Below are 12,661 nucleotides of genomic sequence, written 5' to 3'. Positions count from 1 at the left end.
ACGTCACGCTGCCACCTACATTCTTTTCATAGCCATGGATTGGTGCCTTTGGTCTCGGGCTACTCACTGCAGTGGTAGTGCTTAGTGAGTCCTGTTTTGCTGCTCAGACAGAGTGCTAAGAACAAGCAACGGCGCACTCAGCTGTAGATGGGACAGCCACATCAACACCCCTGCTCAGAGTTTCACAGAAGAGGAGCAGGAAGAACATACAAGTGGGAGGCGGGCTGAAGTGCTGTTCTCGGGATGTGACATGCCTGTTGCACACATGAACTCAAAGCAGCTGCCAATTACCTGCACAAACCAAGATAGCTAAAAATTCCACAAAGAAGAAAAGGGGGGGGGTCTTCCTAGGCCCCGCCTCTAGCAGAGGAGCTATTTGCACTTGATGGCTGCTTGTGGGGGAAAGTTACTTGTTGGGAGTGTGGCCACTGGTAGCTTCCCAGTGGATGACCCCAGTAGCCATGTACATATGGATGGTATTGAGTTTAAAACAAATACGTGATTATACAATTATAAAGTTGGGAGAGAGATGTAATGGGGTTCTCTGGAGAGCTGAAGGGAAGGGTAGTTATGATAAAGATACATTCTTTTGATAATGTTCAAAGAATATAATAAAAATTAACATTAAAAAACCAAAACCATGGCCAAGCCTGGACTCTGCTTTCTCTCAGACTGCCTTTCTTACCTGCTTCTAACCTGGTAGTGTGGCCATATTTATTATCCCTTGTGCTGATGACCTGATTCCCCTTATTTCCAAGATGCCTCTATCATCTCAGACTGAGCATATGATGGCCTCTTAAACCAATGCCTAATTGGAAAACTGGGTGTCACAGATGTCTGAGTTTTGGCATGGTCATGGTTAGGCCCAAGTCTCAGGGTGCTAGGAAGTTTACTAACAACCTGCAGAGGAAAGGTGAAGGACCCCTCAGGGTTAAGGGGGAAGGAAGATGGCGGTGAGACTGGGGTGGGGGGGGCTCATCGCCTTCCACTGAAGAGAGCTATCATCTGCTCTTGCATTCCACCTTCCCCAAGAACACTTTAGGAGTTCACACCAAATGATGCTTAGAAAGGTAAAAGTTAGGAGGTGTCTCAGGTCAGACGCCAGAACACTATAGTTCTCAACAAATGACATCATTCCTTGGTTTTGGAGACTAGAAATTTAAGCATTGACACATAGGGGTCCTGGTAAAAGCTCTTCCTGACTTGCAAACTAACTTCATTCCGTTCTGATGACAGCTTGGTCCCATTTACACAAGCTACCAGCACCATCTGAACCTAATTATTTCCTTTCAGCCTTATCGCCAGGGAGATCCCATTGGCAGTTGGATATTTAAGGGAAGATATTCAGTCTGCAGCAGAAAGGAAGTGGGAAACCAGGGCTTGGCTGGGAAAGATGTATCTTTGAACTCCCTGACAAGCAGAGCCAAATGGTCTGAGTCCCTTGTCACTCTAAACATCATCGGGATGAGTTTTGGAGAAGTAAGGAGGATGCACTGGTAAAAGTGTATTGAAGTGAACTACACAGTTGTAGCACATTGTCCCAAATGAGGGAGGCCAGAGAGATACACTGTGCACTGTGTGAACCCCAGTTGTAATTCAATACCTAAAGAAAGATAAGTGATACTGGAGTAGTTAACTCCAGAGTGAGCGACACTGACAAAGCAGTCATCTCGGCTGCTAGGCTCATTTCTTCCCTAGTCAGTGCCCTGCACAATGACAGGGCTGTACTGTTAGGGTGACAGCACTTTACACACGACCTGGTAAACAAAAAGAATGGGTTGTCTTAGGGTTTCTTTTTTGTTTTGTTTTGTTTTTGTTTGTTTGATTTTTGCTTTGTTTTGTTTTTTTCGAGACAGAGTTTCTCTGTGTAGCCCTGGCTATCCTGGAACTCACTCTAGTTCTGGCTGGCCTGGAACTCAGAAATCTGCCTGCCTCTGCCTCCCAAGTGCTGGGATTAAAGGTGTGTGCCGTCGCCGCCTGGCTTAGTCAGGGTTTCTATTCCTGCACAAACATCATGACCAAGAAGCAAGTTGGGGAGGAAAGGGCTTATTCAGCTCACATTTTCCACATTGCTGTTCATCACCAAAGGAAGTCGGGACTGGAACTCACACAGGGCAGAACCTGGAGGCAGGAGCTGCTGCAGGAGCCATGGAGGAATGCCGCTTATTGGCTTGCTCAGCCTGCTTTCTTATAGAACCCAGGAGTGCCAGCCCAGGGATGGCACCACCCACAATGGGCCCTCCCACTTTTGATCACTAATTGAGAAAATGCCTTACTGCTGGATCTCATGGAGGCATTTCCTCAAGGGAGGCTCCTTTCTCTGTGATAACTCCAGCTTGTGTCAAGTTGACACACAAAACCAGCCAGCACATGGTTAAAACACGCAGTTAATAAGGGAAAGGCAAACCCTACTCCACTGTCATCCTGTGGCACATGTACTGAGTAAGTGCCTCCTCCTCCTCCTCCTCCTCCTCCTCCTCCTCCTCCTCCTCCTCCTATATTAGCCTCCAACTCACCCCTCTCTGCCTCAGTCTGAGTACTGGGATTACAAGTGTGCCACATTTATTTTTAATGTGAATTTTTTTGATATTCTTTCATGTGTAGGTGTGTGAGTGTATGCGTAGTCACATTGTGGGGGCAAGCACATGTGTGAATGTAACTGTGTGTGTGTGTGTGTGTGTGAGAGAGAGAGAGAGAGAGAGAGAGAGAGAGAGAGAGAGAGAGAGAGAGAGAAGTTTGTGCACTATGTGTATGTCTAAGATTGATGATGGAACTCTTCACTGACCATTCTTCCACTTCGTTCTTTTTTTTTTTTTTTTTTTTTTTTTTTTTTTTTTTTTTTGGTTTTTGGTTTTTGGGATTTTGATTTTTTCGAGACAGGGTTTCTCTGTATAGCCCTGCCTGTTCTGGAACTCACTCTGTAGACCAGGCTGGCCTTGAACTCAGAAATCCGCCTGCCTCTGCCTCCCCAAGTGCTGGGATTACAGGCGTGCGCCACCACTGCTAGGTCTTCTACTTTATTCTTTGAGGCAGGTCTTGTAATCAAGCCCAGAACTCAACCACGTAGTCTCTAGTGAGCTTGCCCCAGGGTTCTCCTAGCTTTGCCTTCTGAGGAATTACCAGCTATGCCTACCCAGGATTTGTATGGATTCTGGGGACCAGAACTCCAGTCGTCTTGCTTTTGTGTCCACTGAGCCGTCTTCCCAGCTACTTAAGAGCCCTTCTCATGCCTTCTTGTAGTGTGTAGTTTCTACTACCCAATTTAACCTCCAGCCGGCAGGCCATGGGGCAGGTACTACCAGACCCTGCCTGCCCAGTAACCGCTCCAGATCCATGGATGAAACACACATTAGCTTATTATAATATGCTTTTTGCTTGATGGCTGGACACTTCTAAGCCTCCTGAGGCTAACATGCCCTTGTCTTCACTCCCAGCTCAACACCTCTAATTCTGCCCCTAACTTAGTTGTCCGGATACGTACTCGTTGCCCAGCACCCCACATCTGCCCTCAGCTTAGTTACGTTTCTAATCCCCCTGCTACCCCAGACCCAGTTAGGGAAGCAGCCAGTGGCCACTCGACCCAACATCGCACATGACTCTCAGCTCCCACTCCCTCCAAAGCATGGTAAATCTTTTTCCTTCAATGTCCGGTAGCCTACTTGTGGGGGAAACTGAAAGCCCGCCGCTTCCACCCAGCCATTGGCCGCTAGCATCTTTACTGATCGATCAAGAACCAATTGGGGAGCAGGACCTTCAGCATTCATTCCCGATCAGAGCATCAGAACCACACTCTGCACCTTCTCTACACATGAAGCCCCTCCTGTGGTAACTTAAAACCTTTCGAGAGCACACATGCCAGTCTAGGATGTTTGTGAGGACTGCATTCAGACAAGACACAAGCACTTCTGGTGGGGGGAGGGGAGGGAGGCCTACAGACTCAAGTGCAAACCTGTGAAGAGCACAGAGCTGGAAGGTATTTGGTAATTAGGATGTCTACTCAAGATTTGTCTTTCAAATGTTCTTGGTTTATTCACCCAAACATTCCTTATAACGTCATGATAATATAAAAGTTAAACTGGGCCAGGTGGCACATACCTTTAATCCCAGCACTTGGGAGGCAGAGGCAAGCCAGCCTGGTCTACAGAGGGTCCCAGTTCCAGGACAGCCAGGACACAGAGAAACCTTGTCTCAAAACAAAAGAAAACAAAAAAGCAACCAAAAAAGTTACACAGAATTTTCACCAATGGAGGAACAACAGAAATGCTGTCGGGCAGAAATGCTGCCACTAGGGAATCTCCACTGGTAAGAAAACTTGGGAAACTTGCAGGCTCACCCCATGTTTGCCTTGAGGTCTAGATGTGACAGGGTAGGAGGATGGCACTGGTTGATGACCTAGGAGGCCCTTGAGACCCCTGACAGGTGGGCCTGCTTGGACCCAGCCATACTGCTGGGAATTCAATGGTCCCTGAAGCCAGGTCCATGCCCAGTCTCAAGCCCTCTTGGGGATGGGTGTCCCCAGAGCTAGAGAGGCCATGTCTTGGGAGCACAACAGTGCAATCCTACAGCTCGTTTCCAAAGTTCCAGTTTTTGTATTATTTTGTCAGCTGGTGGCTTTGTGCTCTCAAGGTTCACTGCTCAGGCCTGGTTCTCTACAAAAAGCACCACCTTGGGGTTAGCTCATTAGCACAGCAGGGCCAGGCCTGGACTGGGCTTCACCCGAGCTGCCTGGTGACGAGCTGGGGCATCGCATGATTGCAAGACACACAAGATGTTCTTTTAATGACACAAAACAGATTCAGCTATGTTCTTAACAAAACCCTAAGATTTTCATACACTGGTCTGGCGAATAGATAAATAACAAATCCATCCTCTTTGTTTCTAGGCGTCGCATGGGTGGGAAATAAAAACAGAGCAAAGCCTTCTTCCCCTGCTGCTGTCCTCGGAGGATGCTCTTGTTATAGACGACACACCCACGGGACTCTAGCCGGCCTACCACATCGTCTAGTCTCCTTTGCAATCAGACATTTCCAACAATACAAGAAATCAGAAAAACCCCCAACCCACACTGCAATGCCTGGGAAGGAGAGGGTGATAAACACTTTCTCAACAGTCACTTCTCAAACACCACACCTGGCGAGTTTCTAGGAGTTTCCAGGAGTCATTTTCAGTTTGGATTTTGGGTTACTTTGTGTCAAAATAGAATTATGTGTTTTGAATATTCTTGGCCTTTGTGGGAGGTAGCGGTGCTGGGCATGTTTAGAGCTGTTGAGTGTAAGTGGCAAAAGAACCTGGTTTCAGCTGGCTTTGAACTCATAACCAAAGTAGCTACTAGGGCAAGACCAAAGGATATGGAACAATAAATGTTACTACAGCTTATTAGAAATGCTAAGATCAAAGATAGTGTAGCTACATTGCTGGTCAGGACAACAGTAACAGCCACTCTGGGAAAACAGTCTGAGAATTGATGATTTCATTGCCTTTTGACTCAAGCGTTGCACTCTAGGGCATTTGTCCCAAAGAAATGAAAACTTCTGTTTTCACCAAGACCAAGACGTGTTCATAGCAGCTTTATTCCGAGTAGCCATACAGAAGAAGCAACTCAGCTATCCTTCAAGAAACGTTAAGCAAACAGTGGTCCATCTGTATCATCTAAGATGAGGTAGTAACAATTGGGATGAAGAACTGATCTGAACAGCCATCTTAGATGAGTCCCCAGTGGATCAGGTGAAGTCAACAAAGCCCTATGCCAGTTAGGTCCCTAGAGTTTAAGGACAGCGATGGCAGAGGAGAGGGACTGGTAGGGTTAGAACAGGTGGGTCAGAGCAAGAGTCTGTGGATGCTCAGTGAGTTGAGCAGGATTGTGAATCCATGAGCCTAACAAAGTGACATATCCCTGTGCAATGACAACACAGAAAGAACAGTACGGGGAGACTTGGGGAGTCCACAGATGATACTGTAGAGTCGACAGCCACATACATTGGAGACAAATGGTAAAAGGTGCATGGGATTTTTTGTTTTACTTTCTATAACTGGATTCATCTACAATTATTTCTGCTGACACTCACACTGGCTAACGAGTGGTGTGCAATTCTAGATGCTTGACACACGTCATTTCATTGCTCTTCACTACAGCCTTCTGCACTAGGGTATCACTATTCCACTGCTGGGAAGGGGGCTAACAAACACATAGTCGGACTAAGTAACTGGTCCAGTCGAAGGCCATATGGACCGGTGATCATTGGTGAGAGCTTGATGCTACATAAAGAACACTGGGCAGTCTGTGGAAAATCTTAGGCTCTACTTGCCCTTCCAGTGGTTCACATCTTAGTTTGAAAGTGACTTAAACACTCTGTGGGGGAGGAGGTGTGCACTTCAGTGATGCTCTGATTCCAAAGGATGAAACAAATAAAATATTATTTCATCCTCGTTTTGGCAACTAGCATCAGTGTTGGTGCCATTACTTATTTCTTCCAACGTCCCAAGGGTTTCTGAGCATGCTCTCTAGCAGCGTGTTGGGTGCTGACCTCATTGGCTTTCCAGCAAGTTTACCCACAACACTCTTCATCTTGCAAAAGGTTGTCCAAAGGCAAAGTCGGTGTCAGATAATAGCGACACAGCAGTCCTTCATTGAATAATTTCCACATACTAACGACTGAAGCAGTCTGTGTCACTTAGTCGACACAAAACTTGGTGAAATGGGTTCTATCAGTGGTGTGTGTGTGTGTGTGTGTGTGTGTGAAGCCTTCACTGCATGGATCTTTGGAGACTCTATTTAAACTAATTCAGACCCACATGCTGAAGCTATCTACCCCTCCAAAGCCTTCCAGAAAGCAGCTTGTGACCTTAATGTTTTTGATGAATTATGACTTTAAATCTAATATTACTTGAGTTGAATAACATAATGTAAAATTAACTTACTCGCTTTCAGTTCTGAAAATGAACTTTGGAGACTAGAAAAAAAAAAGTTTCTAAATACCTTGAAGTTCCGGCAGTGGCCGCATGATGGCAGTGTAGGACTAGTCAATATATCTGCAGCCTTCCAGGATCACAAACTCACCTACCAGCAAAGGATCCAATAAATCGCAAAATCAGGTTACTCTGAAGGGAGACAAAGTGCCTAGTGCATCTGGGTTATTAACCTTAGAAGCAAAGAAAGGCGGCTCACTTTTCAGACAGAGAAAACAGTTTCTTATGGGGAAACAAAGCATCTACTTGGTGAGAGTGTCCTTTTCATAAGGTATTGGATGGCAGCCAGTAACAAACACAATAGCCCTGTCTACAAATGTTTTCCCCATTTCCTCAGCCCCCTAAAAGCAAGCATTCGAGAATAAATAGTCCAGTTCTCCTTTCCTGGTCAGCCCCTATGGCTGTAAACAAAAGAACAACTGGACTATAGAAATGTCACATATTTTTCTTGGCAGCGTATGACCTTCTGAACCCCTGCCTGGGAATTACACTAACAGTCAGAAATCATGATTCAGTCAAGGTTCTCAAAGCGCTTTATGGAGAGTAATAAATATACCCCTCCAACCCCAAACATACTAAGCCATAAGCATTTACTGAGTTATAGCCAAATCCAATAGATGCTCAACGCAAATTGGGTCTTTGTTGTTGTAGTGGTTTGATTCTTGAGTGATTGGAACCATCTATTGATCAACAGAATTAGCTCCCATAGGTCTTGCTTTTACTTCGTGACTCTTGGACATGGCTAACTGGATTAGAGGCAGATGACTAAGGCTGGAGAGGCACCTCAGAGCCACCAAAGGACTGTGCTTTGAGAGTGTCAGTTAGCACACAGGCATGGGTTACTGCTTCCAGCCATGGGGAGACATTAGGGAGAAAGTCCCAGGACTCCACAGGCCGAGGCCAGGGATGTCCAGGTGTCCTTAAATTCTTAAGGGCTGACAAATGTCCTACCCAATAAATCAAAACTTTCTGTACAAAGTTCAACGGGATATAAAAAAAAAAAAATTATACCCCACAGGATCTTCCTTGCTATCAAAAGGAATAGATTCTCTGGATTTCAAGCCTACTTTGTGACCCCATTTTCCTTCTTGTTCTCCATAAACATGGAAATGATAACATGTGCTTGATGAAGCCGTTCAAGTGGGAAACGTTTGTCTGGGCAGGTGCCCAGCATAAAGTGCTTGGTTAACACGAGCCTCAGCTCTGCCTGCGTCATCCCTATAAAGAAAAAGCAACAGCCAGAAAAACCTCCCTGGAGTCTGGAACATGCAATGGCCGCCATTCTTTAACAAGAAGCCTGGGGACCGTGAGACTAAAGCCCTTTTCTGCAGAGAAAGGGTGTCTGTCCCTCATGAGTTTGGAGCCAATGGGGCATATAAGAAAGTCCCCAGAGACTAGAGAGTAAAAGTGCAAAGCGAATATATCCCTCCTAGGCAAGCCGCCGCTCCTCCTGCTACTGGTCTCTCCAGAGTGGAGAAAATGCTCACCCCCGTCAATTCATTATCGTGAAGACATGGAAGCCTGGTGTGTGTGTGTGTGTGTGTGTGTGTGTGTGTGTGTGTGTGTGTGTGGCTTGAAGCCAGTGTGCTATTAAATATGCAGTCACGAAAGAATAAATACTATATTGTTCAACTTATATAAAGTAAGGAGAGCAGTCAGATTCACAGACAGAAAGTGAACGGTAGTTTCCAGGAACTGTGGGAAGAAAGAATGGGAAGTTGTTTAATGAGTGCAGGACTTCAGTTCTGTGAGATGGAAATTGGTCGGACAGCGTTATAAATGAACTCCACTACAGGGCTGCACACTGAGGCATTGTTGGCGAGGATATAAAATGGCTAAAGTGATAAACTTAGGTTTTATATATTTTACCAGTTAAAGATAAAAATATATAGATCAAACATTTTAAAGAAAGGACCACAATAAACACATGGAAGAAAATAAACTCACACAACATAAAGCAAAGGCTCAAGTGGGATTGATTTTTACAGCAAATCTCGTTTGCCAGGACAAACAGCCAATGCCGACTTTGAAGAGGCAGAAGGGAAGCGCCCCACTTTCAAGCATGATGCCAATTGCTTTAGAATATCCGTCTCTTTGCCCTTGCCTTCTATTTTGTGGCCTGTCTTGAAAAGGTGACTCAAAATGCGATGTCTACTAAATGTGTATTTATATCTATTTAAAGATCCTTTTCCCTCTGTTATTTATAATAAAGAAAATTAGAGCCAGGCATAGTGGCACACTGAACCACATGGTGGCCTTCTGTGAGTCTGACAGAAGGTTATTTACAAGGAGAGTTCAGGACAGCCAGTGCTACATAGAGAAACTTGGTCTTGAAAAATCAGTAAATAAATAAGAAGGAAAGAAAGAGAGACAGAGAGATAGAAAGAGAAAGAAAAGAAAGAAAGAAAGAAAGAAAGAAAGAAAGAAAGAAAGAAAGAAAGAAAGAAAGAAAGAAAGAAAGAAAGAGAAAGAAAGGGGAGGGAGGGAGAGAGGAAGAAAGAAAGGATGAAAGAAAGGAAGGAAGGAAGAGGGAAGGAAAGAAGAAAAAAGAGGGAGGGAAGGAAGGAAGGAAAGAAGGAAGGAAGGAAGGAAATTAGATAGCACAAAGCTTAGTAAGAAATAAATGTGGGTGCTCTTTATTAGAACACCCTTCATGTAGACTGTTAGAAAGTATTTTTCCAAACAACTTTCAATGTCATGAGAAAAACTGTTGATGAAAGGGTTAAGATATCATTCATATCATATACTATTAATGTATATGCCATGTGCACACCAAAGCAGATCAGGATGGGTGGATGACTGCTCCAGGGCTTCCGCAGAAGATCCCGTCTCACCGAGGGCTGCTGGCCAACAGTTCCCAGTTCGTGGACACTGTGGCTAGCAGCAGTGTCATCCTTTTAAGTTCCCAAATTGATTTCCAATTCTTAGTAAGGCCATTATGTTCTTCCAGCATTATGGTCTTAAGAATTAGCCATAAATCAGGAGGGTTTGGGTTTTGTTTGTTTGTTTGTTTGTTTGTTTGTTTGCAACTTGTTCTACAGGGGACCTTTCTGAAAGTGTAGATGAGCAAAACACCATGAAAGGCAAACAGGAAATCTCAGCTTGTGGGGCCCTTCGGCTCCCTCTGTCCCCTCACCCTATCTGATCATCCACTTCTTTTATGGAGCAGCAGTTTCCTGTGACACTGCTTCCTGGGGATGCTGGGTAATTTTGTTGATGTGGCAGGATTAAAACACACGTCTAGGAAGTCAATAACAGTGCAAATGTATTAGTGGTGGACTAGCCTGTGCTCCATTGGACCTGCAGGGTAACAAGGGCCTATGGAAGTATGTGAACATTTATAGTACAGAGAAACTTCCACTTGACTTGCAGTTGGATTATTACTTTTAAGTTAGCCATAGACAATACATTCTGTCAATTACTGTCTATACCAGGATGGACATTCCTTCTGCCCTGTCTTTATCTTAAATCAGTGTTGAGCATTGAGATGTGTCTTCCATTTGGAAGACATACATGAAGTCACACACACACACACACACACACACACTCATACATGCACATACCCAGAGACACTGCCAATACTTGTGAACATGACCTTCTTCGGAAACTGGTTTTTGCTGGTATAACTAAGTTAAGGGCTCTAAATCCAATGTCTACTGTCCACCCATGACTATTTTCCATCTGAGTTTGCTGTCGATTAATGACTGCTGTCTGGGTTTTGTTGTTGTTGTTGCTGCTGCTGCCGCTGCTGTTTTTATTATTGGAGGCATACAGACACACAAAGAGTAAGGCCATGGAGGCCAAGGGTTAATGTTACAAGCTGAGTTTGCCTCTCTAGACACCACCAGAAATGAGAAGAATCCAGAGATGTCATTTTTCTATGTGGCTTCAAGGGAGCATGCCCTGCCAGTGCCTTGGTTTTCTGCCGCTACTCTCCAGCCAGGAGAGAATAACTTTCTGCTATTTGAAGACCCCTAGCTTAATGTATTTTTGCTACAGCAGACCCAAGAAACTGACACAGTCCGGAAAAGCTGAAGTACAGTGGTCACTGGATCAAATGGCTCTTTTTCTCTTTCGAAGTTTATCCACTTTGGGAGAAACCAGCTACTTATCTAGTCTTCCTTGATTACTTGACAGGTTCTAGGATTCCTGAATGATATCACCAGGTCCTCCCCATTGCCCACTGTTCTACAGGATGTTCCTTAGTTACTCGCAACCAAGGTATGCCTCAGAAGGGAAGGATTTCTCCTGATGTCCTTTGCTTACCCATACAATATTTAAATTAGGAAATATTAGCTGTAGTCACAGCATCTCAAATGATACCTGGCATACAGAAGATCTCAATACATTTGGCTCTAAGGAGTGGCCACGTGATGGCCACAGTGTGGGGTGACATGCACCTGTTTCTCATGACCACGGAATCTTCCTTTAGTCAAAATTTTTGTGGTCAGAGAGAAAAGAGCAATTTCCACACTTCCTCTCTCAGAAGTAAGGTCGATCTCTGCCTTTTGCAGCCCACATCACTTTCTGCAGAAACAGGGACCAAGGTGCTCAAAGCAGGGCCGCTGCTTAGCTTCAACAGCAATAACACGCGAGGCCACATCAGCTAACATCCCTGAGACCATAGCAATGCTCTGTCCCCAGAGGACCACAGAGGAAGTGAAGATTAACCTTGACTATTTGAACTTCGTCAAAGGCCACCTGAGTATGGAACATAGAGTATTCCTAGCTCCACACCAGGGTAATCGCTGTGTGGTGCTAGGCGTTGTTTATAGAGTAGGTGGACAAACTGCAATCAAATACCATCACGAGAAGAAGGTTGCCTGAGGCCCGTAGGTCCAGGCCTGCCTCAGAGAACACGAAAGGCATTGGTTTGATTCTGGTCCAACTGCCCTAACTTAGCTTCTAGTTTCCTAACCAAGAATATTGTTCTGTTTTCTCACTTTTTGCCAATATCTCTTTCAAAACTGTTCATGTTGCTCAGGAGTCTCCTCTTCCTTCAACCTCCATGCTGTGAGGGAAAGTCCCTAAGACTTTCCACTAGTTGAAACTGATTCCATCTCAGGTAGCAGCATTTTCCTGTGCCTTCTACCTTTGGACTTGAGGAAGAAGCTAAAAGCTGTCGGAGACACAGGACCTGAGTGACCCGACCCCAAACATGGCCTTCTGCCTAGCACACCTGGCCAGGATGGCATGTGCTGGTTGGGCTCTGACCTCCCTGGCAGCCTAACCTCTTCTTACCCTTGGCCTAGCATCGCCACCCCTTAGGGAATTTTCCCAGTGATATAATGGGAGGCCAGCTTCGGCTGTTTCCACTGCATGTGACACTGCCTTTGCCTGGAATTTTATCTCCTAATCGCCTGCATGTTCTTCTTAGTTTTCAAAACTAAGATCAAGGTCTCTTCTAAATTCCTTTCTTTGGCCTGAAAATATTTCAGTGACTTGACCCCAGTGGTGTCTCTTCGTCCTTTCCGGTACTCTTGTCCCTGTGCTTGGGTCACACGGGACTCTTGCTGTTCCCAGGAGTTCCCAAATATGCCCCACTGTCGCTGTTGCACTCTCTGCTCCTCAGCCCAGAATGCTCTTCTTCTGTTGCGAGGAGTGTGTCTGCTCCTGTGCTCCAGCCCTGGCTTCCCCAGAAGCTGATTTTAAGTTGTGCATCTTTGTGCATGTTCTCAGCCCACCTCCCAGTGGG

This window comes from Apodemus sylvaticus, chromosome 7, assembly GCF_947179515.1.
Source record: "Apodemus sylvaticus chromosome 7, mApoSyl1.1, whole genome shotgun sequence".
NCBI classification, from domain to species: domain Eukaryota; kingdom Metazoa; phylum Chordata; class Mammalia; order Rodentia; family Muridae; genus Apodemus; species Apodemus sylvaticus.
The sequence above is the reverse complement of the archived record's forward strand: the minus strand, read 5'-3'. Positions refer to the sequence as shown.